The sequence below is a fragment of the Cupressus sempervirens genome, chromosome 9, assembly GCF_028749045.1.
Source record: "Cupressus sempervirens isolate cs-2001-9-10 chromosome 9, ASM2874904v1, whole genome shotgun sequence".
Classification (NCBI taxonomy): domain Eukaryota; kingdom Viridiplantae; phylum Streptophyta; class Pinopsida; order Cupressales; family Cupressaceae; genus Cupressus; species Cupressus sempervirens.
The window spans coordinates 155,355,295-155,364,669 of record NC_143126.1 but is presented as its reverse complement, the minus strand read 5'-3'; positions in this window follow the sequence as shown (position 1 = coordinate 155,364,669).

Genomic DNA, 9,375 nt, shown 5'->3' with positions numbered 1-9,375 from the left:
CTCTAGTCCTCCTTCCTCTAGGATTTAAAAATGAAAGCTCTTGGTACTAAAATTTACCTCTAGAAGATGCCCTTGTTTTAGCTTTGGGCATGAATTACTGCAACTTTGGTTTGGAACCAGATATGTTTGAAGCTCAGAGTCGCCAAGTACTTTGTAGAATGAACCTCTTGAAGGCTTGAACACCAAAGCCAGTACTGTCTCTTTAGTATTAATCTTAAAAAATTTCTTCTTGACACCAGTAGACTTGGAATCTTCTGATATATGTCCCACCGAGCATGCCAAAAACTATTGTCATGGAGGTTTGCACCCTTGTCCAAAGTCTTACCTAAGGAAAACCTTGTGAAACATGGAAACAACCTCCAAGTTGTGGGACTTGAACTATGAGATTGAATCTTCGGAGAAGGTCGGCTTCCTCTTACTATCAGGGCGCACCTAACTATTCTTAGAGAGGAAAAGGGAGAAAGAGAGCATGGAAGCAAATTTACCTATTCTAATCTAAAGAGGTGATGCACCAAAATAGAGTGTTCAAACCAATCTCTTCCCATATATATGCTATTGAAGCATTATGACACCAAAGATATACACATTCAGACTTTCTTTAATCTAACAACCACATGCAGATTAGAGAACTAGAATGAATGACACAAGGAAAGAGAGATTCACTTAGATATCATTCATAGTTCAAAGAGATATAGTCATGCAGATCATAGATTTCTACAAAACATCAATGAGAGGCAAAGGATTCTTGCATTTTTCACACCAATGGTTGAAGGAGATAAGCAAGATGTTGTCCAGTTGAGAGGCAAAGGGAATTTTACACTGAAGATTTGTAGAGCAATATCAGAGAAATCAGAGAAGGTTCGACCCAAACAAAATCTACAAAAATTACCTTTATAGCTTAGGCATAACTGAGATGTCCTCTAACTGTAATTACTCTACAACCACTGCATTAAAGTCCTATAGAGAACAATCATGGAGAAAATCTGATCTGGGTACAGATCTAGGTGCAATGATATCTGATCTTGTTGGAACCAAGCCCTGAGAAGATAGAAACAGTGCCATTAAATAGTTTTGAACATGTAGATATATTGGATCAGAGGTGGTGGAGTGTTTTCTTGCGTTCAACATTCATTCGAGGGTGGTTGGAAATCATCACAGGGATCAGATTGTGCAAAAAACCTTAATTTCCCCTATTTTTGGCTTGTGAATCAACGAGGTTGAATAGTCAACTAGATTCTGGCACTGAGATGAGCCACGTGGACCAATGATTTTGCTCTATTTTGCCACCCATGGAGTCTTCGTGTGTTTGACTATATCTTCTTTACCAACTGCACCACCTCCCAACCTAACCATGACTGTCTCAAGAAATTATGGCTTTAACTGCCAACCTCTAACTATTACTGCCTCCACCGTGCCCACTTGGGCACGTGTCATTGAATCACTATCTCGCTATACATAACTTTTGAGCTCCTTTCCATAGCGAGATAGCGATGGTCGTTGATTTTTCTTTGATCCCTTCCTTCACTGTTGGCATTTTGAACTGGACCCCACAGAACACATGTCGTTTAGGCGCTTTCCCGCATTACATAAAATCCTCATAACTTCATAATGCAGGAAAGCCTTGATCGTTGATCTCTGTGAGGTCAAAGATCGAGAAGATCTTTTGTATTCTGTGCTTGCCCATATATTGGGTCCATGACACTTGGTGCCAACTCAGCAACCACCATGGCAACACCTTGGCGACCCACACAAGAAATAGGTCCCACAGAGACATGCGACAGTGAGGCACTTTCCCACATTTCTTAAGGTCTTCGCATCTTGATAATGTAGGGAAGCCTCAGTCATGGATCTATTCACATTGGACGGTCAGAACTCATCACATATCTCCCTATGAGAAGGGCGGGCTCGTGATGCCATCTGGGACAGGTATCATCAAAATGCTTCCCTGCATTGTTTAATCTTCTTACAACTTCATCTTGCGGGGAAGCGCCAACCCTCGATTAGCTTGCATCGGATGATGCACATAACTCATACTTTCTAAACCTCTATGAACACCCACCATTATGTCACATGGACATGTGTTAGAAGGGGGCTTTCCCACACTATTAGAAAGTCTGATGAAGCTCAGAACACAGGGAAGCAAGCACCAATCGATCTGCCAGTTCACCAGCTACCTTGTCCACCCTGCGGTCCACAAGAGGACATGGACCCACCTACCACGCGTCGTTAAGGGGCTTCCTTGCAATGTTTAAAGTTCATGCATTTTCAAAATGCAAGAAAGTGCCCATTATAGATCTGTGCGAGATCTGACGGTGCAAAAAGTTGCAGGCCGACCGAAACAAACAAGGAAATATACTAGAATTTAATCATTTAATTTTGCATTTCCCAAGAAATTAAATAATATTAAACATGGAAGTGGCCGTTAGCTGGGGCAAGCATTTGAAGTTTGAATTTTGGCGGGAGGCAAAATGGATAACATGACCATCCAATATTACCTTGGAAATGAGTAAGTGTTAGCTAGAAACTCAAGCTTAGGTATCAACAATCTCCCCCTTTGACATTAGTGGAAAAAAAAATTTGTCACAACTATCTATCCTTACAAAATTAATGCTCCCCCTAAGATTGTAACTCGATCTTCAAAACTTAATCTCTACTACAAAATATATACATGTCTATAGACTCTATTGCCGATTCATTTGATAATGCATTTCTGATTTCTATCTCATTAGAATATTCCCCCCTTCCATTTATGTCATGAAGATATTTCCCCCTTTTTTGTCACTTATGGCTTGGGGTTTGTAGGGGTTAGCTTGTATTTATCCAAAAATGTTTGATGACTTGCAAAAATTTCTTCAAGTCCTTTATTCCATCTATCTCATACTGATTTCATGACTTGAATATGAATCTCTTGCTAAGAAACTAGATTAATTAAGCTCTATGTTATTGAAAGATGTGCATCTTTCTTTGTTAAATTCTAAGCTATAGATCATTCCTTTTAAATTATCTCCAAATGGGTAGTAGCATTAATTGAATAGGAATAAATTTGTTCCTTATGTGATTATCTCTAGCCATTAACTTGGCTAATCTGTATTGATTAAATGTCAACTTATTATATGAAGGTGAGCTTGAACTTGTGTTCTTACTCAATGAAATTGTACATGCCTTCATATCTGCCTACATAAAATCAATGGAATGTTGATTCACCAATGTGAAGAACTCAACATCACAAAGTTCCATATACAATAAATGAATGATCTTTAAAATTCCTATAAACTGAGTGGTAAGGTTAGAAAGCTTAAGTTGCCTAATTGCAAGTTCTGTTGAGACTTTTTGCAAACATTTGTGCTCAAATTTCTTCTTAGACCATCTCATCAATTTTTCATTGGTCTTTATATCTTATGTCTAAACTTTATCAACTATATACACTCGCTAATCCAAAATTTGATGTTTCACATTAACATTAGAAATCTCAAATGCATCAACAAAAATGTCCTTTATATTGTGCAATACCTATTTCTTTTTGTGTTCTCTTCTTGACTATTCTCTCTTTTTCTTTCAACTTAGCAAGGTTTGCAATGCTTCCATCTATTCCAATGTCATGTTGTTCAATTCATGGATAGATGATGTGATTACCTCATCTAAACTCATTGTTTCCTCTGTTGCATCATCTTTTTGTGCCATCATCTGTGATTGAGGGGTACTATCACTAGGTAGTGATATATGCAGTTATTTTCCCTTTGCACTCAGTCCAGGTGACTTCTCCTACTGAGTTGATTTAACTTGTTTGACAGGTGTAATAGTTAATGCCTCTATTGGTATGGCACTCTAAAGTTGTATAAGATCTTGAATAGCCTCTTGTTCTTTCTATTTTTCTTCCTCTGTCATCTCTTTCTCTTCTTATTCCTCTTTCTCATCTATTTGGCCCACTGTGACATGAGTTAATTATGGAAACACAATTATGGCCTTGCCTAGCTACTTGACACTAATGTCAAAAACCACTGTTACTAATGTGACTTGAAAATCATCAACCTTTGCACTATCAATCCTTGGATAGTCTTGTATTTGTAATAACACTAGATTGGTGCTTGGTAGAGAGGTATCTGATGTGAAATATTTTAGATCTTACTGAGTTAATACATTCTAATGTTGTGGAGATGAATGAGGAATGTCCTTAATTATGACAACATCTTGTTGTTCACACCCTTATACCAATTGTCTTATCTCTTCTACTAGTTTTGCAACTTCTTTTGTATCATCTTCCTCTTCTTTTACTTCTTCATTTCTTCTTTCTTCTTCTTCATCTTCTTTGGCCTATGGAACAAGTAGTACAAAAACTTCCTTCCATATACCTATGCTCTCTTGCTCAACTTCATGAGCTTTATTCATCAAAATTTTGTAAGCCCTCTCCTTAGGCATAAATTTCTTTACAAGATATTTTAGGGCTATAGACATATGTATCTTTTCCAAATCTGCCATTATCTGTGCTAAATTGGTGTCCCTAATTTGTCTTTCAGTGGATAATTCAACTTTATTGTATAAATTCTTAGGAATGCCTTCACCTACCTCTATACGTGTAGATTTAAACTATGTCATCATATCTAACATAGATTTTTTAAGCTTCTCTTGATCATCTTTATTTAAATAATCAAAATTAATTATCTTTAATGTGGTTGTTCTTGTTGATTCTTTCATTGTCTCACATACCTAGTCAACAAATCATTAGAGGTGGCCTAGGTACAATTTGAAGTTTTCTCAAATCGTTAGATTCAAGTTCTTCATCATCTACCTCCTCTTGTGTTATGACATGTTTTCTCCTCAAATTCTTACATAAGCGTTGATTATTTTTCTTTGGTTAGCTTCCTCTTTGATGAACTTTTTTTTTTTTCAGCTGGGGACTGAGCTTCCTTTGATCTTATAATCACTCTTCTTTTTGGCTCTTGCTTAGGTTTTGTGATAGCCTTCTTCACAACCTTCTTTAGATCCTCTTTCACTTTTGGATTAGTAAGTAGTACTTTCTTCTACTTTGTTACCTGGGGATTGGCAACAATTAACTCTTTCCCTTTTGATGGCTTGGCTTTAGCTTCATCTTTGGATTCTTCATCCTCTCCTTTTCCTTCAGTGATCTAAAGTTGACCTTTGCCCAATTTTCCTTCAAGAATATTCTTCCTTTTCCTATCTATCCAAGGCACTTTTTTCACTAATGTCATTGTACTCTTGGATGTGTCACATGTACCAAATGGCTTGGCATTCATATCAATCTCTTTAGACAATAGTGTAGTTACTTCTAATGTAACTTCATCAACATTTACTTTATATTACATCAGCTTTAGCCATGCAATCCTTGATATTATTGCCTATGCATAAAAAAAGATTTGTATCTACCATAAAGTATGTATCATCAAAATAATTATCTAAGATCAATTTGGGTACCCTCATTTGATTCTTCATTTTGTTCTTGAATTCTTCAAAATAATTATCCATTATACCTTCAAATTTTTCTCCCAATTGATTGATCAAACCATTTATGTGTTTTATTTCCAATCCACTTCTATCCCATGTTATGGTGTTGATGGTAAGAAATGAACTATATACATAAAAAAAAAATATAAACAAGTAGGGAGCCAAACTTACATGATGTATTCTTCTCTTTCCTTATTGCTTCAAGATTTTTTGACAATTGTTGTAGTTGCAACTCTGAAAGATCATACCTATGATCTTTCTTCATAATTTTGTATCTGAGGTCCACTATAATGTGAGGCATGCTATTCAGTCAACTCAACTGATAGAATTTGTGTGCAATCACACATACTACAAATTCAATGACTAGGTCTTCAATCCCATCAATCAACATTCCATGATCATTCCACTTCACCTTCATTTGTTTCTCAATAACATCCCTTGTGATACTTCTCATAGTTTTAGGTCTATCCAAAGTAGGATAACCAGTAACTCAACGTATGATGGCCTTGTTTATCTTGATCATTCCACCTTCTAACAAAATATTCATGTCATGTACTCTGCTCAACATGATTTTTATCCATTCAATTTTGAAAAGCTTCAAAAATGCTAGGGCATGGGTCAACTCTTTCTTGACAACAATATTGCACTCGTCCTTCAACACTCCATTATCACACAATTTCTCAAATGTTGCACGAAGTTCACAATCTCTAATTTCTCCCACTTTATGCATATAAAATGATATTACACAATGAATTATTAATACTCTTGGTAGAATTGATGATAGGGTGCCAAATTTATCACCATTCAATGCAATGTTTGGATGTTCTTTGAAATTTGGTGGAGGACATTGATTGTTCCTCACAATTTGTCCATTGCTCTCCTTCAACATTTTTTTCATAGACATAGATGTAGAAGATGCCATTTATGAACTAAGGTTTTATCAAATTTTCTTTAACAAATTCAAAAATAACTTACTTCGCACTGAAAACTTAACTTACTGTGATCTTCCAATTATCCAATGGCATGCTGCAATTCACTTTCTATATCCTTAAAATCACTTTTGAATTACTTTTGAATCGCTTGGCAAAATGATAATGAATACCAAAATTTGATATATACCTTCAATATATTTATTTAGGTCTATAATAAATGTGTTTGTACTCTAGTAAGTTGATGTAATGCAAGGCAAGAGAATCCCCAAAGGAGATGTCCAAATCCACAGCAAATAACCACACAATAACAAGCAACAATAATACAAGATATAATACCAAATCACACCTCTTTACTCATAAAACAACTAATTACATGCAATATGCCTGACTGTGAGGCCTTCTGGGTTAGGGCCAAATACAAACAATAATTACAATATCAATTCTGCAAGATCTCATAAGATCCAACTTACAATCTCAATCCCACTAGTCCAAATACACAACTAGATAAGAACACCAAGAAGAATCCACACTTGTACCCTTAGGTCCATCAAGAAATTATCTAGTTCTCAAGCTGCAGTAACTAGCTCCTCAAAGTTCACATCTACCCTTCATCCTCTTATGTAAGCTAGATGAATAATGCCTAAAGACTCCATAAAACCCCCAACTTATACCCAACTAAGCCACAAGTCGACCCAATTCATTAAAAATTAAATTAAATCCCTTTACATTAAATATATGTTGAGCCATAAGTCAACTACAACACAAATTAAATACCTATACATAAATTAAATGCCAAAAGTCGGCTCACAAACAACTCAGCACCAACAAGAACCAAGACCAAGCCAAGTTCTAGAGAAAACCAAGTAGAGCTTGAGCTAAACCATAAGAAATGTCAAGCTCCCAGAGCATGTTGAGCTCCTAATGTATGTTGAGCTCCATAGAGTATGTTGAGCTCCTAGTGTATGTTGAGCTCTATAGAGCATGCCAAGCACCAGTATCTATCGAGCTCCTTGGCCAAGACTATGCCTAATAATGATCAAGTACCACTCCTTTGGTGACTGAGTCCACAACTTTAAGCCAAAATCCCTCCAACATGAAGGCTTGCTAGAAAGCCTAGGATGCTCCTACATCAGACACCCTAAGTTTGAAAAGATGTTCTCAGTAGCTAGAAAAACATCTTCTAGGATTCAGCACATAAATCTTAAATTGGTTCTTCACATACATATCCTCCAAGTCCTCAACTTGTACACTCTTTCCCTTGTTCTTCTTCTACTGCTTCACATCCATCCTCAGTGTGCTATAGGTCTGCCTTTGATACTAACCTCCAACCTTCTTAGAATCTTCCAACTCAACTTAGCTTCCAGTACTTAGGTTCCTCCTACTGAGCTCTCCATTCTACAAAGGAATCAGGAAACAATTCCTACCACCTTTCTCAACAGTAAACACATTCTTGATACAATCATGCATAACCTTGCAATCATACAACCAAGGTCTACCAAGAAACATAGGATAGTTGTTCATGTCCACAATATCACACAACAATTGATCCTTATACTACCCAATCTCAAAATCAACAAGGCATTGCTCCCTCACTTCCAAAACATGCTCACTTTGTAATCAGCCAATCCTCTAAGGATAAGGATGTCTCACTCTCTTTAAACCAAGTTTCTAAACCATCTCCTTAGTAACAAGGTTATTGATACTACCACCATCCACAATCACCTTGCATACTTTACCACCAAACCTACAACGATTCCTAAACAAACTAGTCCTCTAAAAAGAATCCAGTGTCCTCTGACCAACTAGTACTTGCCAAGCTAGCAAACTCTCACCTTGCTCAAGTTGACTATCTTGGACTACAATGTCATTCACAAAAACAACTTTCCTACCATGAGGACATTCAAAAGATTTATGCCCTTATTCATCACATCTAAAATAATTACCACTAAACCAAACTCCACCTATCCTTCTCTTCTAATTAGTAGGTTTTGGTTCACCTTCAACACTTACTTTAGCCTTTATTGAGTTATCCTACTTCTCCTTCCCTCTAGTACTACCTTGACTTTTCCTCTCCATATTATCTTTTTTCTTTATAGCATACTGATAAGCATCCTGAGTGGCCAACACTAGGATAGATAATAAGAAATATTTAATACTTTAAATGATGAAATTTAGCTTGGTTTATATATGTCAATTTGAGAGCGTAAACTTGTGAAAGTTGTCCGAGCAATATGCTATCAAGGGATGGTAGTTGTGAGATGAGGGTTTATGCATACATCTATAACACACAAAAATAAACTCACACCAAATTGAAATGCTTCTACAATAGGAACTATCACTTCTAGCAATAGAAACTGAAATAAACATTTGAGAAATAATAATAACAAATGTAATGATTCACAAATCTAGCTAATCTAGAGGAAACAATTCCAATACTAGGCATTTAACTAATCTAATATTATAGTTTACTAATATGAATCTGATATTTCTATATTGATTTATCTCTTAATATGATAGCAAATTCAGAATATGCTGGTCATTATTAATAATCTGTAATGAGAACATCATAATCTTTTTTACCCAGCTATGATATTAATCTGCCTACAAAACTATTCATGCAAACTCAAACAAACCAAACGTAAGCTATTGAAATCACCAGCATTCTTTAGAGTGGGCCCTTCCTCCTTAGTTTGTTGAGTGATGAAATTCAAATGGTTCTTCCTCAAGAAATTTCAATCATGCAACATTTATATTATTGATCAAAATGCCTTTTTTCCCATTTTTTGATATTAAATAGCACATATATTTATATGTTTTTAGCTTACAAATATAGCACCAAAAAAATGATTTTGTTTTGCTAAAAATCGAGGAATATTAGGGTACATACAAACTTGCTTTCAACCCACAAATCAAAATTTGGTTTGTTATAATGGTGGACATATATGGAAGATATTGTTGTTGCTCATATCTTCAAAAATAAATA